The sequence below is a fragment of the Haliaeetus leucocephalus genome, unplaced genomic scaffold, assembly GCF_000737465.1.
Source record: "Haliaeetus leucocephalus isolate CR32 unplaced genomic scaffold, Haliaeetus_leucocephalus-4.0 Scaffold373, whole genome shotgun sequence".
Taxonomy (NCBI): Eukaryota; Metazoa; Chordata; class Aves; order Accipitriformes; family Accipitridae; genus Haliaeetus; species Haliaeetus leucocephalus.
This window is the reverse complement of record NW_010972809.1, coordinates 3460624-3488238: the sequence shown is the minus strand read 5'-3', so window position 1 is coordinate 3488238 and position 27615 is coordinate 3460624. Positions and strand designations below refer to the sequence as shown.

The 27615-nt window shown below is 44.2% G+C and overlaps 1 protein-coding gene across 5 annotated transcripts in view; it reads left to right on the top strand.

The window, feature by feature from the left end:
* Window positions 1-27615, top strand: part of ATXN1 (ataxin 1) — a 226459-nt gene that overhangs the window by 103859 nt on the left and 94985 nt on the right. The window contains exon 5 of one of the 5 annotated variants that reach the window (XM_010573184.1): window positions 17938-18061. The exons of the other annotated variants lie outside the window; for them this stretch is intronic. The gene's annotated coding sequence lies outside the window, so the exon portion shown is untranslated. The remainder of the gene's footprint in view (window positions 1-17937; window positions 18062-27615) is intronic. 5 annotated transcript variants of the gene reach the window in all.

Below are 27615 nucleotides of genomic sequence, written 5' to 3'. Positions count from 1 at the left end.
TGTGAATATGTGCTTTGTATTGTTGAAATACATTTCCCTGTTTCATGGACTTTTCAGGTCTTCTGTTTTCCTACAGAATTTGCTTGTGGATAATGTTACCTAATGTCTAGGGGACTCCTAATGTGTAAGATCTTATAGTCTGTTAAAAGCAGTTAAGACGTTAAAGTCTGTCCAGTTCTTTATGTGCAAAGGGCCTTGTGCTCGGAAATCCTTCACGCCATGCCTTAGTGAGAATTTCAGGTTTCAGAAGGATGAAATAAGAACTTTGATGGATGTGGTCCCTTCAACAGTATTTCTTTTCTAAGTGTGCAATAAATCTAAATGTGGATAATTGAAATTGTGAGAAAATCAGGAAAAGAAGGAAATCACTTTAATCCTGTAATGCCAAAGGAAATGGAAAATCTCTCACAGACACTCTCTGCCCCAGGGATAAGTATGTGTCTTCGTTTTAAAGCAAGCTTCTGTAGTGGGGTGCAACCACTTCAAAAATTAAGTTTCGTTGGCAGGAAGAGGCTCCAGTTGCATGGGGAACCATTCTTCACTGACCTGTGAGCTCAACTTCTGAGTGCCCTGCTCCCCGTTATGGTTTCATTCCTGCAGCTTTGTATGAGCTAGGCAACTGCTCTTACCCCTGTTTTAGAATCATAGAATTGTTTAGGTTGGAAAAGACCTTTAAGACCATTGAGTCCAACCGTTAACCTAGCACTGCCGAATGCACCAGTAAACCATGTCCCTCAGCACCACATCTACACGTCTTTTAAATACCTCCAGGGATGGTGACTCAACCACTTCCCTGGGCAGCCTGTTCCAATGCTTGACAACCCTTTCAGTGAAGAAATTTTTCCTAATACCCAATCTAAACCTCCCTGGCACAACTTGAGACCATTTCCTCTTGTCCTATCACTTGTTACTTGGGTGAAGAGACTGACCCTCACCTTGCTACGGCCTTCTTTCAGGTAGTTGTAGGGAGTGATAAGGTCTCCCCCAAGCCTCATCTTCTCTAGAATAAACAACCCCAGCTCCCTCAGATGCTCCTCCTAAGACTTGCTCTCTAGACCCTTCACCAGCTTTGTTGTCCTTCTCTGGACATGCTCCAGCACCTCAATGTCTGTCTTGTAGTGAGGGGCCCAAAACTGAACACAGTACTTGAGGTGCGGCCTCAGCAGAGCCAAATACAGGGGAAAAATCACCTGCCTGCTCCTGCTGGCCACACTATTTCTGATACAGGCCAGGATGCCGTTGGCCTTCTTGGTCGCTTGGGCACACTGCTGGCTCATATTCAGCTGGCTGTCAACCAGCACGCCCAGGTCTTTTTCCACCAGGCAGCTTTCCAGCCACTCTTCCCCAAGTCTGTAGCGCTGCATGGGGTTGTTGTGACCCAAGTGCAGGACCTGGCCCTTAGCCTTGTTGAACCTCATGCAGTTGGCCTTGGCCCATCGATCCAGCCTGTCCGGATCCCTCTGTAGATCCTTCCTACCCTCAAGCAGATCAACACTCCTGCCCGACTTGGTGTCTTCTGCAAACTTGCTGAGGGTGCACTCGATCCCCTCGTCTGGATCATTGATAAAGATATTAAACAGAACTGGCCCAATATCAAGCCCTGGGGGGCACCACTTGTGACCAGCTGCCAGCTGGATTTAACTCCATTCGCTACCTTTCTTTGGGCTCAGCCACCCAGACAGTTTTTTACCCAGCAAAGAGTACACCCGTCCAAGCCACGAACAACCAGTTTTTCCAGGAGAATGCTGTGGGAAATGGTGTCAAAGGCTTTACTAAAGTCTAGGTAGACAAAATCCACAGCCTTTCCCTCATCCACTAAGCGGGTCACCCTGTCATAGAAAGAGATCATGTTAGTCAAGCAGGACCTGCCTTTCATGAATCCGTGCTGACTGGGCCTGATCACCTGGTTGTCCTGTATGTGCCATGTGATGGCACCCAAGATGATCTGCATAACCTTCCCTGGCACCAAGGTCAGACTGACACGCCTGTACTTCCCTGGATCCTCCTTCCAGCCCTTCCTGTAGAAGAGCGTCACATTTGCTAACTTCCAGTCAACTGGGACCTCCCCGTTTAGCCAAAACTGCTGATAAATGATGGAAAGCGGCTTGGTGAGCACTTCTGCCAGCTCCATTAGTACCCTTGGGTGGATCCCATCTGGCCACTTAGACTCATGTGTGTCTAAGTGGTGTAGCAGGTCACTAACCATTTCCCCTTGGATTATGGGGGCTTCGTTCTGCTCCCTGTCCTTGTCTTCTAGCTCAGGGGGCTGGGCACCCGGGGACCAACTGGTCTTACCATTAAAGACTGAGACAAAGAAGGCATTAAGTAAGTACTTCAGCCTTTTCCTCATCCTTTGTCACTATATTTCCCCCCATATCCAATAAAGGATGGAGATTCTCTTTAGCCCTCCCTTGTTGTTAATGTATTTATAGAAACATTTTTTATTATCTTTTACAGCAGTAGCCAGATTAAGTTCTAGTTGGGCTTTGGCCCTTCTAATTTTGTCCCTGCGTAACCTCACGACAACCTTGTAGTCCTTCTGAGTTGCCTGCCCCTTCTTCCAAAGGTCATAAACTCTCCCTTTTTTACTGCGTTCCAGCCAAAGCTCTCTGTTCAGCCAGGCTGGTCTTCTTCCCTGCTGGCTCATCTTTCTGCACATGGGGATGGCCTGCTCCTGCACCTTTAAGTTTTCCTTCTTGAAGAATGCCCAGCCTTCCTGGACTCCTTTGCCCTTCAGGACTGCCTCCCAAGGGACTCTCTCAACCAGGCCCCTAAACAGGACCACGTCTGCTCACTGGAAGTCCAAGGTGGCAGTTCTGCTAACCCCCCTCCTTACTGCTCCAAGAATCGAAAGCCCCATCATTTCATGATCCCTGTGTCCAAGATGGCCCTCAGCCATCACATCACCCACAAGTCCTTCTCTGCAAACAACAGGTCCAGCGGGGTGCCTTCCCTAGTTGGCTGCCTCACCAGCTGTGTCAGGAGGTTATCTTCCACATGCTCCAGGAACCTCCTAGACTGTTTTCTTTCTGCTGTATTGTATTTCTAGCAGACATCTGGTATGTTTAAGTCCTCCACGAGAACAAGGGCTAGCAATTGTGATACTTCTCCCAGCTGCTCATAGAATATTTTGTCTGCCTCTTCATCCTGGTTAGGTGGTCTATAACAGACTCCTACTGTGATATCTGCCTTCTTGGCCTTCTCCCTGATTCTTATCCATAAACACTCAACCCTACCATCAGCATCATTAAGCTATAGACAATCAAAACACTCCCTAACATACAGGGCTACCGCACCACCTCTCCTTCCTTGCCTATCCCTTCTGAAGAGTTTATAGCCATGCATTGCAGCACTCCAGTTGTTTGAGTCATCCTATCCTGTTTCCATGATGGCAACTATATCATAGTTTTCCTGCTGCACAATGGCTTCCAGCTTCTCCTGTTTGTTGCCCATGCTGCATGCATTGGTGTAAATGCACTTCAGTTGGGCTATTGATCCTGCCACCTTTTTGAGGGGAGAAGCGCTAATTCCTATGTGACCATTCTCAGGCACTTCTGTGGTTTCTAATGCATCAATAACCCTTGTGTCTTTGCTGTCGCATGGCTCTCCATCCCCTACCTCCACTGGGGTGGCAGACCAAAGGACCTCGCTAGCATACAGTCCCTCAAACACTGGCGTGCTGCCTCCAGGCTTGTCTCTAGTGAGCCTGGTTTTATCACTTTCCCCCTTCAGATCTAGTTTAAAGGTGTTTCAATGAGCCATGCTAACTCCTGTGCAAAGATCCTTTTTCCCCTTTGAGACAGGTGTACCCCATCTGTTGCCAGCAGGCCTGGTGTCATGAAAACTGACTCATGATCAAAACCCCCCAAATTCTGCCTATGACACCAGGCTCGGAGCCAGGTATTGATCTGCTGGCTCTTCCTGTTTCTTCCCTCATCATTCCCTGCAACTGGAAGGGTAAAGAAGAACACTATTTGTGTTCCTGATCCCTTAACCAGTTGTCCCAAGGCCCTGAAGTCTCTCTTGATTGCCCTCAGACTTCTTGTTGCAACTTCATCACTGCCTACCTGAAAAATCCATAATGGATAATAATCTGAGGGCCATACCAGGGTAGGAAGCTTTCTCTTCACATCTTCAACCTGGGCCCCAGGGAGGCAGCAGACTTCCCTAAGTGGGTCTGGTCTGCATATTGGGCCTTCTGTTCCCTTCAGAAGGGAGTCTCCTATGACAATGACCCATCTTTTTTTCTTTATGGAAGCAGTTTTGATGCAGGGTGTAGGCCGACTTAACCTCAGTGACACCTCCAAGCTAGATGAACCATTGTCCTCATTATTGTTCAGTTCCACTTGCAGAGCCTCATACTTATTATGCAAGGGCACCTGGGAAGGTGGGTTAGTCACAGAGGAGACGTGCCTGCTGCGCCAGGCAGGAGCTTGTCGCCATTGCCCCCTATCCCTTAAGTCACTTGTGTTCAGCGAGGTGGAGTGAAGATAGGGAATCCTCTGCATCATGCGTCCTGCCTGCCTGTTGGGCCTGTCTCAGGCAAGGGAGGGTGCAATTCCAGTAGTTCCCCTCTCTCACACACTCTCTGATACTCCTCAACCTACTCACCTCCTCCCAGAGCTCTGTCACTAAGTGGAGGAGTTCCTCCACCTGGGCGCACCTTGCATAGGTATAATTTTGCAGATGAGGTACGGAAGGGCTGAAGGATAGGCTCATAAGAGCTCAGTGATGTTGAGGTTTGACTGCGTCAGTTTCCCAAATCCTGGGCAACTATTCTATCCTGTAGATCACCCTTCTGCTTGAATCCTTCCCCAGTGTTTTTTGTTTGGTGCCAGTGTCACTCAGTTGCTCTCTCTGCTCCCATTTTTCCAGCGTGGTTACAGCTCAGTTATCTCAGCTAACTTGCATCCTTGACTAGGAGCGTTTATGCACTTGGAGACAGTGGCTTGTCACTGAATGGTTTCTGTCTCTAAAGTACTGCTTCAGAGAGTGAAATTTGCCCTGGGACTGTGGAGCAGACTTCAGTCTGTGTATCAACTCCTAAACTCCAATCATCTAACTTGCAGTGCACCCCCTGCATTTCACTTCTGCACTTGGTCGAATTGCTTTGTTGTTTCAAAACAAAATGGAGCAACAGTGCTTGTCTATGGAGCTTCTACTTGTGCAAATTCCTTTTTATTTTCTCCTTCTTTCTCTGTCAGCTACTGCCTTGCCTTCCAAGTTTAGATAGCAGTTGTTGGGAGACTCAGACCTTCAGATGATCCTTTACATTAACTATGTTTCTCTCTTTCTCTCTTTTTGCTTGCTAGAATGTCATAAAAAATGCCAAACCTGTAACAAAAGCACGGGTAAAAAATCAAGCCCTTAGTCCCAAATTTCTCTCCTCTGTCTACAGCTTTTCAAAGCTATTTTACAGCATGGAAGCAGAGGCTGAACCTTGGGCTGTTTTTCCTGACCAGGAAGTTGTGCATGGCTCCTCTCACCTGTGTTCCACGTGTGAGTGGTGACCCTGTTCTCCTTGTTCAAGCCTGCTCCAAAGTTAGCTGGGAGAGGGAAAGAGCCCAGACTTGTCCCATACCACATTCAGCGTGTTCTCAAACTCAAGGATGCTTTTCCCAGATGCTCACTCTTACTCCAGGAAATCTCCCTTTTCTTCAGAGCCCTTTGCTCTCCTGCCCTGCACCTGTCTCAGACATGGTGCGTGGGCTGTCCCTTGAGATTTCCTGTTCCAAACTTAGTAATGTTTTAGGGTATCTCTTGTGGCAAATCCGTAACCATCTGAACCTTAAATAATTGTGTTTCATAAGATACAGGGAGGCACAGTCTCATCTGACGTAAGTTGCTCTAGCTCCTCAACCTAGTAAAACTCACGTGGGTTTGTACCAAAGCACTATCTGGTGAATTACGGTGATGGAAATCTTCCTTGCACCCCTTGGTAGTCCACGTTTCTTTCATGCTCCATTTAGGAATCTGGGTGTCTCAAATCGAAACATGTATCCTCTGCTTCCTAACATTCTTCTTCATAAATCTGTAAAGAGGCCTGGACACAGTCCAGGTAATTCTGGGTTATTTTATTGCCCTGAATTTCTTCACTAGTCAGTGAATTTTTTTCCACATCTGTTCACTGCTCTGCTAGACAAAGTGGAACATTACAGGGACTTCTTGCATAGTCTAGAGACTGATGAATGGTCAGGATGAGAGATCTATATATCTGATTTTCCTGGAAGACTCTAAGGAAAATCAGAATTATTTTAATGATGTGGAGGGTGAGTTGTTATTGCTTACCTGCCTCAAGTATTGACTTAGTGCCTGACACTGAGGGAGGTAGATGTTATTAGGTAGGGTATCCAAAACTCATGTGAATCAGAATTAACTCCAGTATGCCCCATGAAATAAAAGTAAGGCCATACACATCTATGTCTTGTCTTGTGATCTGAACAGTTACTCTTTTTCAGAAAATAAGCATATCTTTGGACTTAGTTTGCTTTCTTGCAGCGGTTCTACTTGGAAGTTAGAGGATTTGGGTGAACCAGTTGCTCAGCCTGGCACTCGCACCAGATTGCAGCTACATTCCCTTGTACTGAGTTATTCTTTCTCTAGTCAAGATACCTTCACCAGATGGAGGAATGGAGCTCTCCAGCCGGAGACTTCACCATGAGACTGTTCGGTAGAACACTCACTCTTGGTTTGGTTTAGTTTCATTTCATCTCCAGTTGGGGGAAGGTTTCCATTTTTCTTGCTGCTTCTTTGGTCTTGCCTAACTCTTTAGAGTTTCTGGGAAAGCCTGGTAACCTGTGCTGCATGCATTTTGGTTCTTCCCATGTATATTTACCTGTCCAGTGGAGGAAAAAGTTCAGCTTGGTCCACGTAATAGACCTATATAATGTGTGAACGCGGAAGACAAGACAATGTTTGCAGAGCTCGTTTGTTTGATTCAGATAGGTGAGAGCCAGGAAGTCCAACTTAATACAGTAGTCAGCAACTTAGAGCTGTGTCTAGATGAGATTAAAAAAAAGCACACAGACTATAGCTCTCATCATGGTTACACAGATACAGCAGTAATGCTTCATACTCTCCCAGCGTAGATGTAGTCTATTATGGGCAGTAATTTCAGGTATTTCTATATTTACTGCTAGAAATAGGTGGGTTTTGTGATATTTGAAGACACCTGAACAAGTCAAAATTTGTGTCATATAGTATGATGGGGCTTAGATCCCTGGCTTTTATCTTAAGAGGCTTTCAGAAAGTCTCAGCAGTGCTTTAAGACCCTTCAAAGACCTGTTCCCAGCTCCCTGGTTTCTAGTTGAGGGCCTGAGAGATCAGCCCATCTGTAGCTCTGCTCTACCCCTGCATTTGGAGGCTGCTTGCCTGCTGCTCTTCAAGACTTTTCTGTGTGTTAAATCATTCCTGCCAAAGCATCCTTTGCCTCTTGTGGTGTGGAGGAGTATAGTAGTAAGCACCAAGGCCTGCAAGTGACATTTGTCCTGATAGGAAGGTCCCATCCAACAAAGGGGAAGATCCCATGTAAGCAGGACCTGTTTTGCATTTTTCTTCCTTCCTCTGCTTGTACATCTTTCTTATCACCTGGGAGGTCTAGCATCAGTCTTGAAAGCATGCTCTGCAAAGCACAGATCTGGAATGTTCCATGGGAGAATCTGCCTGCCTATATCTCTTTCAATAAAATTCATAAGTCAGACCTTTTGCCTCTACTTCAGAAGTGTTACGTGAGGAGATAGCAACTTTACAACTCCTCTCTCTGTCATGCCGTAAAACTGGGTGGTAGTCACCTTTGGGGAAAAAATTGTTCATACCCTGTTGCTCTTTCCTTCTGAGGCTCAGCAGCAGTGGTGGTCCCCCTCTGCAGACAGTTCAGGAGTGCAACTGGCACCCTAGAAAATGAAAAACACTTGAGTCATTTGCATAGTGGATCAGAATCCAGCCTCCCCAGCTGCCGGAGCAAAGACCACAAACTTTCACATTTGAGTCATCTGCTGAAAAGCTACATATTTTTATGAAGAAAGAACTAAATGTTTGTTTAAAAATAATTTTATTTGCTTTCTTGTAGCTGAATCATTTGACTCTTAGATGGTGAAGGTTATGTATCAACAGGATTTTCTTGCTGTTTTTCTGTCTGCTGAACTTTGATGATCAGAGTTTGACCTTGCTTCCAGTCATAAGAACAATTGTTCGATTCTAGTGTGAATATCAATGTTTGTGTCTATAGAAACCAATCAACACTTCCTCCTAATTTTTGTAAATAGGCTGTGAATGTGACATTTGGATTTCCTGTCTCTTGCATATCTGAATCAAAAAATCTCTGCACACAATGATGTCTTGTCTTCCACGTTCACCATCTATTGCCTTGTTAATAGGCATCGTCTTTATTACAGTCTGTATTTGTCCTGTTGAGATATGTCCAGACATCACTGGAGCCTATAATCTTCTTTCATTTTTACTCTACATTATGGATTTGTTTAAGGGACTTGCTCAGTAATAACTGTAGGAAATAGCAAGTAATGTAAGAAAAGCTGGTTGAACTGCCTACAGTCAGCATTGCACAACATCTACTATTTTTCCAGGATAACCTTTAAAGTGACATTTTTCCAAACTCAGTGGCAGTTTCGTGTTGATTTTTCTTCCTTTTTACATTTCAGCATGAATGATTCAGGTTGTCTTGAGAATGACATACAAACCCCTGCATTTTTTTACCTTTTTTAAAAATAGGCCAGCTGTTTCATTGAGTAGCTGTGTAGCACCTTCACATTTGGGGGTGGATATTTGAAATTTGGTGGTATAGTTGCTCTGGTATTAGGGATCTCCCTTCTCATTTGCAGGAAAATTTGTCCATAATCAGTCAGTTTATAAACTCTGAAATGTCTCATTTTGTACCTACACAGCAGGAGCTCGTTAGGTGGTGCTGCCTCGAGCATAAAGCTGAAGGACTTGCTTTGATATTGCTACATCTGTCTCCTGAGGAGTGCTGTGGTCCTAGGCATGGGAAGCAAGAGGAAGGAGATTGTCCTTCCGTGTTTTCAGCAAAGCTGTTGGTTGTCCAGACAGGGTGGAGCTGTAGGAAGGGATGGAGAGAGAATACAAGCTATGGGAGATGTGTTCAGGAGAAGTGTTGGGGGGCACAGGACTGTCTGAACAAGGAGATGTGGGGGCAGCTATGGCTGCAAGCACCAAGTGTGGGGACAGCATTTTGGAGGTGGTGTGACTGTCAAGGGTGGGTTGTGTGATGGGATCAGGACTAAGATGAGGACCTAGGAGGAAACTAGGGTAAAGAGTCTGAGGAGGGAAGCAGCAGGACTGAAGCCACAGAAGAGAAGGTCAGAGGGAAATCTCTGTACATTGGGATGGAGTTTGTGATACCTGAGCCTGCAGCTGCATGCTTCTTGTCCTGTCTGCTGTGAAGATACAAGACCATTCCACCTCTGATTGTTACAGTCCCAAGTGCTTGATACAGCCTCGTAGTGCTACTGAGACAGTGGACTGAATAATGCAAGTACTGTCCCTCTGCATCAGTGCAAAAGCCCTGATGTGAAACCACACAGTTTAGGTTAAACTGCTAAGTCTGTTCAAAGTGTCTAACTTCACACTGAAGTGGACAAGAAGCATTCGTGCAGTTTGTTTCAGCAGCTCTAGTGGTGGAGAAGCAATCTCCAACAAGAAGATGCAACAAGTGTCTTGCTGGCAGTAGTACCTCGTGTGAATGCATCTCTTTCTACCTGTTCATACCCCTTAGTTTTGCTGTCCCTGTGCTGTGAGCATGAGTCTGCGAATGCAAGTTGTATGTCTTAACCCTGCAGTTTTGGTTGACGTGAGGTCCAATCCTTTGTTCCTGCCTGCAGTTATCTCAGTGCCTCCAATGGAAGAGGTCTCTTTGCATTTAAAAGTTTCAGTCCTGGTAATGATGTTGACCTGTAGCTATGTGCAGATGTCCTCTTTTGGGTCTGCTTGTGTCAGCACAAGCTTCCATGTGCTTCCTGCACCTTCCCTTGGAAATTACCCTCTTTGGTCTGCTCTGGGATGGAGTGAGTGCTCTCCATCTGGTTGGAGGCAAAACTGGGTTAGCATAAAAGAATGTAAAGAGTAGTTTGTAGCCGCTCCAGTTTATTTTCACCATAACGGATTACAAAATGCTTTTACACCAGACTGCTAGCACTTCTGAAGGGAGACAGTCATCACAGGAAGAGGGGCAGCTGGTGCTGAGCACGTGTGTGGGAGGAAAACCTCATCAAGTATCATAGCTGGGTTTGGAAGGGACCTTTGTCCACAACCTCAGTCTCTCCAAGTCTCAGTTCTGTCTGTGCGATGGGGAAAAAACCTTCTCACAGGGGTGTTGCGAACATGCGCTAATTTTAGTATATCAGGCGGTTAGGTAATATGGTGACAGCCAGAAAATAATCTATAAGGAAATAGCCTGTTCTGTCTTTAAAGCATGGGGTTTAGGACCATTTTTAGTAGTGAGAATGAAGCAAACTACTGATCATTGCTTATTCAGTAACACCAGCTCTACTATACCATGAATGGCATCATTTCCTGTGGAAAAAAACCTGTGTGATCATAAATTAGGAAAGAAGATAAAAGGTTGCACAATTGGACATATTTCTGGTATTTCCTTGTCTTTTAGATCTTGACTTAACATTTTTGACGTGTCTGTATATGTTTGTATGTGTAATGAACTGTTTGTGACCAAGTTTGCAGTTGGTCAGTACTTTCTGTCCAAAGATGTTAAGCACTTTAAAGAGGACTTAAAGGACATTAAAGCATCTTGCACTTCTGCCAGTATGCTTCTTTAAGCACATTTCTGTCTCCAAAAGTGCTTACCTCTGGTTGTTAAAAATGACTGCGACTTTAACAGAAGGAGATAAGAGGGGAAATGTTTTTTCTAACTTACTAATCTTCTAAATCTGTTAGAAAATCATGTCTGGTCATATTTTGCAGGTCTCACTGATCAATCATTTCCCTGTATTTGTAAGTCCTTGCATAGCAACAGGTGAGCAAGAGATACAAAAAAATATGGCTATGAAACCACAGGTGTTGTCAGCAAGGAAATAGACCTGGGTTAACTCTCATAATTAGGCTTAAATGATTTTGAAAATGACACTATTTGAAATTATCTATTTCTCTTACTTGCACAGTGTTCAAGGAGTTGGGTGTCTTACTGTATAACAGAGGAAACAGGTACACCGATAAGTAAAAAATAAAATTATCAGAACACCTGTCGGTGACTTCCCAGGCTGCTGATTATGCATCGCTCCAGCTGGTTTCTTTTGGAGTTACAAGGATTCAACAACTCTGACAACCAAACACGCAGAGTCTAGGGCACAGAAATAAGTCGATGTGAGAAAATGTTGGTCTTCCCAAGTTTGTTTGCCACAGAGTAAACAACGTGTGACTCCCTGTGTCAGAGCGATCCCTTAGTACCTGCCCTTGCGTGCGCTCTTAGGCCAAGGTGCCTTGGAGGAAACAAGAGGTGGCTCACCACCCTCCCTGGAAGGAGTTGCCCTTCTGCATTTACTCAGGGCTAAGATCCCGTGTCTGGCCAGCTCCTGCAGAGCCTGTTGGCATAATGCTGGCCTATGCCCTTCCGTGCACCCGCCTGCCTTGTTCGTTAGCCCATCTCACTGCTTTTGCTCTGCCTTCATGAGACCGTTTCTGTCTGTAGTATAGCTAGAGTAAGCACAGCGATGGGAAATGGCTTTGGCTTTTTTTTCTCTTGAGGAGGTAAAGATGTTGTGCCTTGTCCAGGCAGTCTGATGTTTGAACAGCATTGGGGCTTTTGTTGCTGGGGCCGGGGTGTTCAGTAGTTTGACTTGGCTGCTATTTTGTTTGTTTTATTCAGCCAGGGGCATATCACAGATCTATTTTTTGATCAGACAGCATTCCTGTACTATAATTCAGAAGCAGCATTCACACAGTAGTTGTGTGAAACACCTGTTGCTCACTTCTGTGCATGTGTTTCTTGCCATTGCCTTCCCTTAGGTACAGCTTACTCTGTGCAAGTTGTAAACTCCAAGGAGCAGGTGCCGTCTCCTAATGTGTGTTTGTGCAGTGCATTGCACAGCAGGACCCAGGTTTCGTCACGGTTTCTGGACATGCTGTAATGTAAGTAAGGGTACTCTGTCTTGCTGAGTAATTAGAATAGTTCACGGTAGCTGAACTTGCAGAGTTTCCTGCGTGCGGGCTGGTGAGGAAAGGGATTTTTCTTTCCAGGCTGAGAGGGCGCTTTGCAAACGTTCTCCAAGTCACAGTGGCAGCTCGCTGTTTGGGTGCCGGACGAAGACATCATTTGAAAATAGCTTCAAAGTTTAGAGATGGCCCTTCAAGTACTAACGCTCCCAGATGAGTTAAGTGGGGGAAGTTCACACCTCTCTCGGTGCCGTTGTTTCAGTCTGCCAGGCTGCAGACTCAGTGAGAGCGCAGCATGCAGGTTTTCATAGCGAGAGCTTTTGTCACTCCCAGAAGTGCTAGAAACTTAATTGCTTTCAAAAGGCAAGCCCGGAATCTGGAGGACCCAGTACAACCTGCTGAGAGAACATAAATCATGAGATACTATCGGGTTTCTGTGCTTGGGCTTGCGTGGAGTGAGTTTGCTTTGTGAGTGAATGCCTTTGGAATACACTGGTATGTGTTTTTTTTTGTTGATTCTTAGACATAGCAGTAATTGTTGTTGGCTTTGTTAATAGGCATCTATGTTCTGCTCTGTAGTTACTGTTCATGTTTTCTAAAAAGTGTGCAGACAAAAAGAAATACTTGTTCTGCCTTGAAATCATGAAAGCATTTCTGCATTTAAATGGATTGACAGCCTTGATCCAGGTGGTTCCCAGCCATTGTCCCTTCAAATAGGCATGGAGAGAGAGCTGGCTGGTTGTGCTTTGACCATCGCTGTTTATCTTCACTTAAGAGACAGTGCTTAAAATGCCAGTATTTACTTGTTTCTTTTTTACGTTAGTTTGCCAACCACTTTTGTCCCTAGCCAAATGAACCATGATGGCAACTGAGAAGAAACTGCCTTTTGTAGATAAGGAATAGCATTTTCAAATGTCCTTATATGGCGTGGTTCCCTAAGTTTTATTTTCCAAAGTAGCTCTTGGGAAAATCTGTGGAGCTGGTGCTTAAGTTGGTCTGGGGAGTTTCTGGCGTTTTTATCCACAACCCAGTTTTAAATGTACTTTTCCCCATCTCCTTAAATGCTTAGTTGATAGGCTCTCCATTGATAGGAATACTCTTTTGGTATATTTTACATGGAAACTAAAGCAGGAAAAGGTTTTAAGGTAAGCCAGCCAAATAATTTAGGGTCTTTTGATCAGTTTCTGTTAGTATTAAACCAGTCATCTGCCCTATTAGATGTTATTTGAAAGGAAGTCCAGTGTTTAAAGGAAATAAACATACCAGTTGACATTCAATATATCGTCTTAAATCACCAGCAGAAACCTCGTTGAACCTTGTTGGCAGAGGTGCCTTCTGCAAAGGGTTTCTAAAAACACCTCCCCAGCTATTGGATTAGTTTCTGAAATGCTCTGGCACGTCAGTGGGTCTGGTGCCAGTGCTGGACGCCTGGTCCAGCTCCAGTTGGAGCTGAAGAAGGGCTGAGTTTTAAGACCTCTAGGATGCCTTTGTGTCCAGAAGAAACTGAGCACTGGAATAACGTCGTCCAAACTGTGGTGTATTCCTAGAAAATGATAAATATGCTCTTTTAATTTGGGGACCTTATATAGCTGAAGTTACTGAGGTATTAGTGCTTAGAAGTGAGAGATCTGCAGCTCTTAAGATTGCCTGGTGCTCAAACAAGTGAAGATCTAAATTGCTTTGAGGTGCTGACAGTTATCACAGCTTTGTGCAAACACACCTTTGCTGGTACTGACAAAACACGAATACCAGTTTCACATCGCTGTGCTCTCCTTGGCTGGTGTACAGCTTAAAATGGTACTATACCTTCACAACTTTGGCAAAGAAAATGCAAACAAGGGGTCAACAGTAACAGTAGCCCCTTATCAGATGGTTGGTATTAACTGCTTTGAATAAAGACAGTATTTTTAAAAGAAATTTGATCTGTTATTTGAAGACTGGACATTAAATGCCTTACATCACTCTCACCCCGGGCCACTCTGCTGAAGTTGCACTGGATGCAAGAGCAGACTTTGGTCTGTGATGAGGACAGTAGCAAATGAAGGAAAAATACTATTTTCTTTCTGCAACAGTGAGTTCCTCCAAACATCACAGATAACTGAAAAGTCTGTTTTCAAAACAGCTCTGACCCTATATGCAAATAAAATTTCTGTGATTTCAGCTTTGCTAGAAATCATATCTATCATGCATCTGTGTGACAAAGCACTGGCATATTAATACCAAGTGCTTCTTAAAGAAACTAATTTGAAATCCAGGATAGGTCACAAGTGACAAGGGGTTGACACTCCATCTAATCCACATCATGGACCACCATGTATTTCGGTACAACTGTCAGTAACAGCCTACCAGCCTATGAAAGTTTCACATTAAGATAAAGAGTCTGTTGACAGATTTCAATGTGTTTAGTCTCCTAAGCCTACAGATCGGCATTACGGTTGTTGCTGGCCTCTTCTGTGAGCCCCTGCCTGCAACTATGGAGTTAGAAATGAACAGACAAACTCTGGCTGATATCCTTGGCATTGCAGTGTGGGTATGTTAACTTTACTAATTTGTTGGGAAAAAATTGTCACAATTTGGCACTCCAGTGGCAAAACTATCAGTGTTCCCAGCTACTGTTAGCACTGGATTTAATCTCAGTACTTTTGCCATCTGCTATTAAAGCATTGCAGACTAGCAGAGGAGCGGGAGGTTGCAATGGCTTTGGGTAGCTTTCAGAAGAGCCGAGCAGATTCTTTGATTTGCCATGATCAAACATCCTGATTGCCACAGCGTAACTCAAGTTCCCTTTTTGACTGAGTGACTGAAGTCTGTTGTGAATTCTTCTAATGAAGTGGCATGCAACCTTCTTGAATTAAAAATTACAGTGGCTCTGCTCCCTGAGCGGGAGCAGTGCACAACAGCAATGCTGATGGAAGCCTCTGCTGTGGGTGCATGTCTGCTGCCTTCATCCGTTCTGCTGGATGTTACCCCTACATCTGCTCTAAGGGCAGCAAGGCAGGCCCCAGAGCAGGCACGCAGCACAACCAAGGCCTTTGTCGGCTGTAATATTTTCTCCTCTGACTCCTCTGTTATGTTTCTGTTGTAACATGCAAGATGCTGTGATGATTTGGGTGACTTTTTTTTTAGCCTATGACCTGTGTTTGTACCATTGTAGGCTCTGAATGGTTTTGTTAGTTCTGGATTGCTTTGTGGCTCACCTGGGACAGGTGCTTGTCTCCTGTATCTTTATCAAGCACTAAGCTCACAGGCATTGCTCAGTAAATAACTTCAATGCAAGGTAAACTCGCCTTGCCGCTGTTACAATTCTCAGTCTTCCAAAAAGCCAGTAGATGGGGTGTGTGCAATTCCTGTGCAAAATCATTGCACTTCTCAACCCAAAGATCCAATTTTAATTTTTACATTTTTATTGCAGAGAGTCTTCTTTTTTGCTGTTAGAGATGGCCCTCCACATGAATCACAAAATTAAGCACCCCTGAGTGGAAGCACCCAAAATTCTGGATTGATAATTATGCATTAAATGCTCTGAGTGTGATCTACTGTGCACCTTGCAACACAGTTAGGTCTTTGAAATCTGGCTATGAATTTTTATCATACGCTTTTTTCTTTTTTTTTTTAACTTAAACTAGTAATGAACTAGGAAAGTACTGGATAACTGAAAATAGACTGGGTTACCACAGACTTCTGCTTAACTTGAGGTTGCAGTATTAGGTGTAGATGCCATGGGGCCAACTATGAAATACGCTTCCTCTTTTTGTGTCTCCAAGCCCAGAATGTAAGAGTAAATGTCTGTCTATTTGTATACATAGTTCTGTTGATTATAGATGTGAAAATTGAATTTGCTAGCAGTGTAAATTAAAATATTTTGCTGTTGTTAATAATGGTCATGTAAATAATAACAGACTGTAGAAAGGGTTGCTAGTCACATCCCACGGTGGATTTCATGCCTATAGGTCAGTTATGGTAGACTTGAAAAGGAAGGAATCTAAAACAGGACACGAGTGGGTTTGGGACAAGTGGGTCCCTGAGTTGTCTTCCTCAGGGGATGTCACACCAGAGCAAAGCATGAACCAACATAGAAATAAGCTGGCCCAAGGTCATTTATGTCATTCAAAATGAAACTGTTTAGAGATGGAGTCCTCTTAGGTAGGTCCTAGGTGTTTATACCTGATTTGTGATGGAGAAACATTCAGATGATTTGTAATAATTAACCAAGGGAACTCTGCTAAAACACAATCCATGTCTGACATGTATGCACATAAGGAGGGAGTATCTTGCCAAGAAATAAGTTAAAATTAGAATACTATATCAGAATTCAGTTATATTCTGAGAAGAAGCCTGAACACTGATGGCCAAGATCTACAGCTGAAGTCTCCTGAGAGATTTTGGGAAGAAATAATGTGCGTACACACATACGCTCTCCTCCAAGCTATTAATGCAATTGCGGGAATGTAAAAATCTTCAAATGGCAGAGTAGCCTCAATTAATTCAAAAGAAAAGTTTAATAGTGGGGTATCACAGAGTCCTGAAAGCACCAGTTTTGCTCATGCCTGTGATGAAAGGGGCAAATAACATGAACCTAGTGCTGCCTTTCAGACGAGAACCACAATAGACGTATTTTAATCTGGTGTGGTGAAGTGTGCCCAAAATACTCTGAGCATTTAACAGTGCTTGCACAAATGATTCACTTTCCTAGCAGTCTGATTTTGTATTATAGCATAATCTGTTTCCCCTCTGTCTTTAATGTGCAATTCTGCTGAGCGTGCAGTTCACATTGGCTGCCTCGGGCAGACTGCAGGTCAGCTTTTGAATGTAGGAGAGTTCAAAAATTTAAGTATTTTTGTATACAGTTAATGGCAGTTGTGCAAGTACAAAGACATTGCTTTATGAGCAGATGTGGTCTAGGTTTACATTTATGTCCACATTTGATTCTTAAGCTTATTGCAGTCGAGGGGAAAAAAAAAAATCAGGAGCTCAGTGCAGTCTTTAACAATCTGCTTTGGTAGCTGGCCAGTCCACTTACCCTTGCGTGAAGCACATGCTAGGGTGGTTCTTTCTTCCATTAACTCTTTGATGCTGAGGAACAGGGATGATTCACATGACGTGGAAGGGGGGCGGGGAATTAAAATAAATGCAAGATTAGCAAAAACTTTGTGCTCACCTTGCGCCAAGCCAGGAAGGGATTTGTGTACTGTGGAAATGATTAGATTGTAATATTTGCTGGATTGCTGTGGCGGACGAGGGATATTTGAGAAGGTGATCCTGCTGGAGTCTGCAGGGGGAGTGGAGGGCAGCCTTTCCATTTGGAGACTAGAATTGGGTTGGGCACTTTCTGGTTAGTCAAAAGGGTTGCTGGCTGTTGTTTGCGATAGCTCAGCTGTTTCCCATGTGACATGGCTGCATTTCCTCACTTCTTGCCCAAGCTGGTGCTGGAGTTTGGAGTAGAAGGCACTTTGCCAGCATCGCTCCTGTCTGGTTAAGGACTTTTTTTGTTGGACTGGGAAGAGATGGGGAGGAATCATATCCATGCATGGAGAAATGGTGATGAGAGGAGGTGCAGAGCGAAGGCCACATATCCCTGCTTCCCAAGCGCAGAAATAACCAATGCCAACATGGGAGCTTGTTTGTAGCACCTCAGCTTGGCCCAGCCAAACGTCCATCGTGCAGTGAGTGGAGTGGGGTGGGACTTCCTTGCAAGGTGATTAATGCGATCTCCAGATGCTACGAGGGGGAGCCATTCATGAGCAATGGTAGGAGCTTTTTTCCCAGGGTTAAATACTGTGCTGTCCTCCTTTAAACCAGAGAGATGAGAGTCCGGGAGAAGGATATGAAAAATAGATCAGCTTAAATTGAAACCTGGCATCTGGAACACCTCAAACTTTGGCAGACCTCAAGATAATACTTCAAAGTTGTTCAGCCCCACAAGGTACAGTATAATTTTCTGTTTGGTGAATGTATTACTCAGGAACTGGAGTCAGTCTTGGGGCTTCCTTATGCTGGGCACTGTCACGCTAGCTAGAAGATAGCTCTTGGCTGACCTGACTCTGAGCCTGCATGCTCTGAGCTGCTTTACATGCCTGTTCTTCATCTCCCCGGATATTTAGCAGTAAACATTTACCCTGAATTGGTTTTACCACATTGAGCAACAAAGTGTAAATATACCTGACCCTTACTGAACCTAACTGTCTTTACTCTCCCGAAATGATATTCTGTATTTTAAAATAGTTAAAGCCAAAGCAACTTAAATATTCCTTGTTTCATGAGAGCATGAAAGGAACATGGCTTCCTAATTACCTGGAAATTCAAATGTATATAGGGGCACTTGGAAAGCGCTGCGCTCCCTCAGCTCCCTGCAGTTTGGCAGATATCTGTCTTCTTACTTGATTGGGTCTGGGCACTGAAGAGAAATTTAGCACATTGGCTTATCTATGAATTTACCATTCTGGCATTGATGGGGTGATTGCCTGAGTTTAGTGCTCAGAGGCAGAGAACATCTTCCTAAGGTCAATGAGTGCCTGTAATTCTCACTGTAGTACATGGACCTGCTTTCTCTTTTGGTGGTTTACTAGGGAGAAAGCAAGTCAGCCTAGTTCAGTTTTTTTTAGCCACGTGTGTCTGGAGCTCATTCTGAAATACGATTAATACATGCCTGCACGTAGGTAGGATTTTAGGTTGTAAGATTACTAATTGGTTTCAGTGTTGTGTGCTGCTTGAATGTTGTGGGTTTTTTTATCTAAGGTAAAAAGAACATCATTACTTTTAGCTTATAACAAAAAACACATTTTCTCTTAAATGTCTTGATAGGAAGTAATTTAAACTAAATTTCTGCACAAATAATTTCCAAGAGATTGGCTGTCAAGTACGATAAAAAAAATCTGCACTTTTGCAGGGACCCAATGAGACTTTGCAAATTTAGATTTATTCTTAAATGCGGTTGAAGATGCCATTTTTTAAACAGCACTTTTAGAAGTAGTTAGCTTAAAAGTATAGCAATTCAAAGCACAGAGGGAATGATTTTGAAGTGTAAAGTCTTGAAACACAACGCAGAGGTTGACAGTTTCACTACAATTAGAAGCAAGGCAGGCACAACTCCCACTTCTGAAAACTTTCCTATCGCACTGCTTCCTCTCTTGGCCTAGAAAACCTCAAAAAAACCCCACCTTTGAGTGGCTTTGCTTATTGACTTAACATAGTTATACTCAATAGCATTAGGAGACAGAGCAGAAAGGGCTGCCAAATCTGTCTGTAAAGAATAATCTTTACAGAAAGCTTTACAGGGGTATTTTTTTCACAGGCTTTCAGTCTCCTGAGAATGCTGCTTTTTTGAGGAAAGTGAGTTTTAGGGTGGTTTTTTAAAATTTTTTTTAACAAGGCTTGTTTTGTTAGGAAACCACTCCCTTCTGCTTCTGCATTTAGACTCACTGCTAATTGCCTTTTGGTCGATGACATTTTCCATGAATTGCCACATTCTCCCACACTGTTACAACTTCACACTGATTATGTTATGTGGCACTTCTGCCTGCTGCCTTTGGGAGGAGTGGCTGAGAGAAGGATATTGTGTACCTGGGAAAGTCCTATTCATTGCTTTCTGAGAGAAGTTAGCTGGAACCGAGTTTTGTAGCTGCTAAGACACGGCAGAGGCTGTTCCTCCCAGACTAGGATAGGTGGCTAAGTGTCGTGGTTTAACCACGACACTAGGGTATGTGGGATCAGGAGGGCATCCTGTTACTGTATTGGTTTAAGTGCCACTCTGCTGCGTGCCGCTGCCGAGGATTTTGCGTAAGAAATCATGACAAGGCAGGGTGTGGTGTGTCAGACTGATATTTTTCTTCCTAGTCGCATGCTGTAGTGGAAAGCCAACCCCAAACCCTGGTGCCGGAGAGAGTTTGGGAGGGGGCAATCTTCGCAGACAGTTCTGGCTCACTGAGCCCCTTAGGATGCCCACCGAGCCCGAGCTACAAGCCTGTTTTTCTTCTAGGACCTGGGGGTGGCTCAGGTTTGTCCTCAACCCAGCTCTGTCCTCTGCAGCAAAACTTGCTGGAGCAGCTGAATGTAAGATCACTGCTGATTGAAGCTTGAGTGCTGCCGACACGAGAACTGGATGTAGCAGAGTTGTTCAGCACAGCTAATCCACTTAAACTGTGGAGCTCATCTGCTGATCTGCAGGGGTGACAGCGCTCTTAGGTGGGATAGCTAAAGAGGCTTTGGCTTGAGCTAGCGCTTCAGGGCAATCAAAACCTGCAGCTAGGGCTGAGGATCTGGTTACACTAAGTTGGCCCTGACCCAACCAAACGTGGTTAAAAGTGAGAGGTTAGGTGAGATAAACCCCTCTACTTAAGGCTTGCCTTAGCTCAGGAGCTGATCAACGCATTGAAGTCCTTTTCCAGTCTAATTGCTTTGATCAAAGGTAGGGCTTACTCAGTCTGTGAACTGGGATAAGCTTTGCCAGTAAAAGCCCTTTTTTTAACTAGGAAAATTACATCCACAATGCTATCAGGTAACGTTTCTGCTTTAATCATGTCACTGCACATAAGGGTACAGATCTTTTACAGGTAGAAAAACTGTGATTTCTGACGTAGTAAGTGCAGTTGGGTCCCACCTACGCTGTGGCTACTGGCAGCAGTGCAGGATGAACAGCTGGTGTTGTAACAGGATCTCTGACTACATTACTTTGTTGTCCAGCCTGTGACATGAGGGTTTTTTATCTCAAAGAGGTGGTTAAAAAATTCAGGTCCATCCGACATCCCACCAGAAGTGCTGGCTACAGGCAAGCCCAGCGTGGCCTTTTCTGCCACGTGACAGTTGGCAGGGGTGGCTGCAGCCCACAAGAGCAGGCAGTGGGCACTGCTCTTGCCCTGCTGCCATTTATCCTGGATAAAACCTTTATTTGTTCAGTCTTACCCTTTTTTGTGGTTGAGGGGAAGCGAGGGGAGTATGAGGAGTAGCGTGCAGTATACATACACTGCTGAGTCCTCTACTGTCCTCCCTGTGGTACTAGAAGGCATCTGCAGAGACTAAAACTTGGTTGTCTTTTGTGAAAAAGGCTCGTAATGTTCCCGCAGACCAAATTCTTCTCTGCAGCTAATCCTCGCTTGCTGCAGGGAGGTGGAAATGGGAGTGCCGCGATTCCAGTCCATTCTGGTCCCACCGCAAGCCGATGCAACCAGGGACTACTCTCACACCACCCACGTACCACTCGTACCCCTGGGTAGAGAGACCTGCTCCCTCCTTTCCTTCAGCAGCAGAAAGAGACAGAAACGAAGGCAGGACTCCAACTCTCTCGGAATTTCAGGAAAGGCTAAAATTGGTCTCTTGGAGTAAGGAGAGAACCAGGAAACAGGAGCACGTGTGTTGCATAGCTTTGGGCAGGTCAATTATCCCTTCTCCAGTGAAATTCCCCTTTGCATAAGGTATGAATAATAATACTCAACTTACCTTGCAGGGGTGTTACAGAGTGTGCAGTTAATTTTATTTTTTTTTTAGTGTTTGTAATATGTAAAACCCTAAATGAGTGCAAAGTATTACTGCGATTTAATTTTATTGAGGGTTAAACATTGGTGACGTGCCCAGCTGAGCATTTGCTGGCAATGAGCTAGGCAAGTGACCAGCAGCAAGCGTGTTTGGCAGCAAGCAATGGACAAAAAAGGAAAACGGGCTAACTTATTCCAGTCCTATGTATTTTTTTTCTCTCTTACCACTGTACATTTCCCATGAAGCAGATGGAGGTGATCAAAATATCAAATTGGAACTCTATATTTTAATAGACTTAAATTTTACTGTATAAAAGGCAAATAAAGGTTAATGGCATGAAAATTTGTCTTGTAGGAGGGTGAGAAAGTGGAAGTGCCTCCAAGCATGCCCTGAATGCTCCTTAAATAATAGCTCTCGGAAACAGATCGTACCTGAGTAGTTAGGTGGCTGATTTTTCGCTGGGGGGGTAGCATGCCAAGGGTGCCGGTTCCTGCACGTTTCATGCTGCAGCTGATGAGGGTTTTGCATTGGACTGGAAACACGTAGGGAAATCACTTGGACAAGGTTGGTACGCCATGACAACAGCATGAGACAGGGTCTGTGCAGGGGGTTTGTGTGCAGGCACATGTGTTGGGGGATGCTCCTGTGTTTGAAACATGAGTCGGTGCCAGACTCCGACGTGTTTCTGTGTTGGAGCTGCGGAGTGTAAGAGAGGGAGAGACAGCGTGTGTGATTTCTCCAGCTTGCTCTAATTTCGCGTGAAATGGAGGCTTTCCAGTGGTGGGGTTACTCCCAAGTGCAATCGCACCAGCAGGTTTCACGTTGCGCCTCGGTGTGCGTGTGGCTCCCATGCATTTTGTTACTGCCTGCTCATTCTCGTTAATTTTTATTAGGTGTGAAATGCAAAGCCTTGTCCTAATTACTACTGGTAGATGATAGCACAGCGGAGTAACAATCTTCCAATAATCAGGGCTATCTTCTGCCCTTGGATAATTACACACCAGGCTCACTGGAGCCAGTGTATTCCTGGTAGGGAGGAAGAATTTGGCTCACACTTTCTCTGTATGTGTTAATTCAACATCTTTGCTCTGTGACAGTGTCCTGAAGGACAGGTCCAAAGGTCAGCGAAGCAGAAAAGGATCTTTCAAGTGTCTTCTTTTACGCTTTGGGCCAAAGTCTGCATCCTACCCTTGTTCTCATTGCATCTGAAAACATTGCTTGGCCCTGGCTTTTCTCAAGGTTTGCTTTCTTCCCCAGGTCTAAAATCTGTCATGGTCACTTACCCAAACACAGTGACAGTATCAACTCCACAGTTAACTTCTCATTCAGTTGTGTTTCTGAAAATAACAATTGCTGCAAGAAAACTAATGGTAGAGATGCACCATATGTTGCTCATAATAATAATTTATTACCTTTTATTTTAAATTACAGTATAAAACTTAGGGGGCAAATCTCAAATCCTGTGAAATTTATGGCGCAATGCCAGTTTATTTGAAAGAGCTGTACATTTGTCCCTACATGTTGCAAGTCCTTAAGTACAATTTCTTTTCTTGCATGCCACTCACCTTTAAGATGATACTCCTTTTTTGGCATTATTAATTATCATTATTGTTGTTGCTGTTATTATTCCAGGAGATCTGTATGGGAGGAACACTGAAATCTGAATTAAAAATAGCATTTTCATGTCCTCCCACTCACTGTACTTCGTGCACAGAATGCCTTTTATAAATGCAGACTTGCTGCTTGGCTAGATAAAAGAAGCTGTCACTTCATTTCCATAACGAAGTCGTTCCCAGGAGAATTTCATTGTTTTAGCAATAAAATTTTTCTAAAAGGCCTTTTATTTTGCCTGAGAAAGGTAACAGAAATGAACTTCTGAGTGGTTATTCCACAAAACAGTTAGGAGAAAGCAAGACTGTCTTGATTTGATGTAAGGAGATTTGTATGTGTATGAATTCCCTTTCGTGTAAGATGAGAATAAATTCCTAACTGAAAATCAAGTTAGAGCCCACCCCCCCCTTACACAACATCACTTTTTTTTTTTTCCTTCATTGCAGAGACATCACACGTCTTTATCAGCACTCTTCTGAATAAACTTGGTCATATCCTTAAGTTCAGCCCTATTTCAAAAGCCACTTGCATGACTTCTGATTCAGATGCTTCCCTGAATTAAAGATGGCCATGGATAATCATTACCAGTTATTACAGTGTGTTGATTTTGTTAGCAGGTATGTCCTTATTCTTAGGGAGGAGTGATCACTGTATGCTGTATTGAGGCTGAGCGCTCCTTGAAGCAAGGACCATGCTTTTGCTTTGGGTACATATGCTGTCGAGCACAGTGGCAGGCCCAGTCCTTCCTTGCCCACGTGCCATGGCCTCTCTCACCACTTCTCCGGAATTTCTCGCCCCTTCTCTCAGCTGGTCAGTGTCCCATGCCAGCATGACGTTCCTTTTCTCTGAATACTGAACATGCTAAAGCATGTCAGAATTAGAGCATCAAAGAAGTGCTGATATAGAAAGCATACACAGTAAGCAAAAGGTCCTATGGCTTGTGTTTAGTTCTCTCCTTTTTTTTTTCTTTTTTTGGGGGCTATCTGTCATTTGTCACCCATTTTGAGCAATGTTTGCGTTTTGCTAAGTATGAATCGACACAATTATCACTTCAGTCACCATAGACAGCCTACTACTATAGGTAGGTACATGTAATCAGGATCAAAAGGGAAGAGGACAAAAACATTTTCTTCGTAATCAAGAAAGCCTTTATAGATTCGGCATTACACTTAAAATTGCATTGTATTGAAGAAATGCAACAATTTCGGAAATTATTATTTATAGGAAGGTTTGTGAATTCAGGATGTGATATTCTGACTCACCCAACAGCAAACATGTTTGCACTCTGGCTGGTATGACTCACGCTGGCATTTGTCTTAAGTGTGGCAATTGTTTTAGCCCTCAGCTTGGTGTACGATGAATGAAACGGCTGAGGTCCCCTGTTGCAGATTTACTACGTGCCGCTACGCTGGTAAATCGCAGGCTCAGCTGTAGAGTATTTCCTCTAACACACACACACGCGCACGAACATGCACATACACACACATACACGTGCGCAACCCCCCCCTCCTCCCAAGTAATACTTTACTTTAAAATACTAGATTCATAGAAAGGAAATGCATAATTACAGTGCTGGCTTTTGCACCACATAAAGCAGCCCACATCAAAAGATGTTTGCCATTAATGTTTCAACAGGTAATCTCTGGATTTACTGCCAAGCTGTGTTCCTGTTACTTAGCGCTCAGTGTTGTCGAAATTGTTGAAATCTTTGTTGTAAGCCAGCATAGTCATCTTAAGCCTGCAAAAAAGTTAGTCAATAGTGCCTTTGTTTTCCAGCACTGTGTTTCACGTTGCATCAGCAGCGCAGAAGATGGCCACGCTGGAAGCGTGGAGAAGGTTAAGGGTGGGTTCTGGGCTGGCTTCCTAAGGAAGCGCGGCTCACGTGGGGGCATTGTTTGTGCCTGCGCCCCTGTGTGTGTCCCCAGCCTGGCAGGTCGTGTTGCTCGGGTCCTTCTCAACCCAACCTGCTGCACAGGTAGAGGCTACAGGGGAGCTGCTCCCTGAAGGCTTTGTGTAAGCAGGCAGACGAATAGCTGTGGGAACCCGTGGCTGAGCCCAGTGAGGCAAAGGCCATGGCCCCAGCTCAAATCTTACTGGCACCAGGGAATTGGTACGGTGGGCATCCACTGAGATTACTGCTGCTGTCAAAGATCAAGCCTTTTTGCTGGTATTTGTTAATGCTACAACCCATGGAACTATCTTCTTCAGGTGGTTTTGTCCTTGGCTTGTTAAAACACTGCAAATAAACAGAACCTTAGCCATCGGTTTTGGTGCTGCTACGCTTTGGGACTCACAGCATTTGTATTCCCCCTTTGACACCGTCTGTTTGCGGGAGAGCTGTGGCCATCATCTGTGAGATGTCTGTACGTTTAACAAAGGCCTAGCCCTTGGGCTCGTTCTCATCTGTAACAAGTTACAAGGGTGCTGCAGTTCTTCAAACACGCAGGAGGCTCATTGTCTCAACTCAGGGCTGAGCTGCATTTTTTGCATAATAGCTTCCACAAAAGAAAAAGAGAAATATTTATGTCATGTAACAGAAGCAGCCAGAGTGGTTATTTTTATTGCTTATATCTGTTCAACATTACTGGCTCTGAGCCTGAATTATTATGGACCATTTGCATTGTTTTTCCAATCTCTTCTGCTCAGAAGACCTGTAGGAATGACTGTGTTACAAACATGCAGGCAATAGGGTTGTTTTTACTTAAAACCTCTGTGTGAGAATGAAGAAAGTTGGCATGCTAAGAGAAATGTAGATCTGTGTTGAAGTTCCTCCTCCTGCCCCCGCTATTCCTGCTTTGATAGCCATGAGAAATTGGCAAATAGGGGGTGCTGATGTTAATGGGATGATGGATTTTTATTAAAAAATACATCATTGGCATCTGATAGGAGGTATTTGTGAAGTATTTTTCTTCTTCCAGTTCTGTACTGTTGCTTCTTTGGCAAAACAACCTAGACACTCTCCTGTTAGTTTTCTTTTCACCTGGTGGCATTGTGTGTTGCGCCCACTGCCCACCTCTTTACTTGCTCTTTTAATACCTTATGCTGCATTCTCTTTGTGGGGAAAATCCCACAGAACTTAGAAACTAAGCACAGTAAGTGAAGCACAGAGCTAAGCACAGTTTAATCTCAAGTCTTGCTGTAAAAAGTGGGTATTACTGAAGTAGAAATAATGAGTATCGTTGTGATTGCTGTTATTTGTGGAAAGGTGGTGTCTCAGAGGTCCTAGTCAGATTTGTGTTTTTATTGATATTAGGCATTGTGTAAAAGGAGAGTGTGAGTTTGAGCTGGCGTGCGTGTTTTTATATTTACAACCCTCTGGTGATGAACCTTCATCTATTTTCTGATCTCTTGTTCAGAGGTGTTGGGGTTAAGGAATGGGTAATGAGAGCGGCAGGGACTGCTCTGGGAACAAAGTTGCTTCCATGGTTTCCAGATAACAGGTTTGCAAGGACAGGATATCCAGTGAGTAGGGCTGAAAAATCCCATTCCCAGTCTGCTTGCACAGGTTAATGCTAAAACAAGGGGCGGTTTACCTGAGCCTTAAATCAGGAAAAATAGCTGCTGTGGATGAAATAATGATGAATAATGTTTTTTTAGATTAAATCTTGGGACACCGATTTCTAGATGACTAACAGTGAACGTTAGTTGTGCAGAATCAGTGGTCATCTTCAGCAGTGGCTCCTGCAGTGGAGGGTGTGAGGTGCAGCCTTACATCTTCAGCTCCACATGCTGGTCCTGTCTGTCTGCTGTTTGCAGACAGATGTTCCCATCCTGCAGCCCTTCATTTTCCTGGTGAGTAAGCACTTGCACTGGAATTGCCATTCACACAGGAAAGATGCCCTGGGCTGGGGCGGCCCATGGATGTGTTCACAGAGCTGAGGAAGGTAACACGTTCCCCCTACTACAAATTGCGGGCCAGGATGGATTGCCTCCTTGTTTGAGCCCCATGATCTGGATGCTGTTTTTCTGGTTTAGGACCTGCAGGATATGCAAAGTGCTGACAACTTGATTTACTATTACCTTACACCCCGATACAGTTATTCACCCTGCACGAAGTGGGTGTAACGCCTTGTGAAGTTGGGCATTTCACTATGGGCCACATGCAGAGCCATGGGAAGTGCTTGTTTACGTGACAAAGCTGTGGAGAGTGAAGCTTCAGATGAGGAATGGATGCTAAACAGAAATCTGTGATGCCCACCTGTTTTATGCAAACAAAACCTCTTTTGTGCTAAGGTGATATTCCTTCACCATAGCCTTAAAGTAGGCATAATTGTGATTTAAGTCTTTTTTACACTAGTAAAACAGTTAATGTAAAGATGACTCAGCCCCATCAGGAGCAGCCTCTGCACTAGACAAAATGTCAGGAGATTTTCAGATGGGTAATGTTTGGCATGGCTG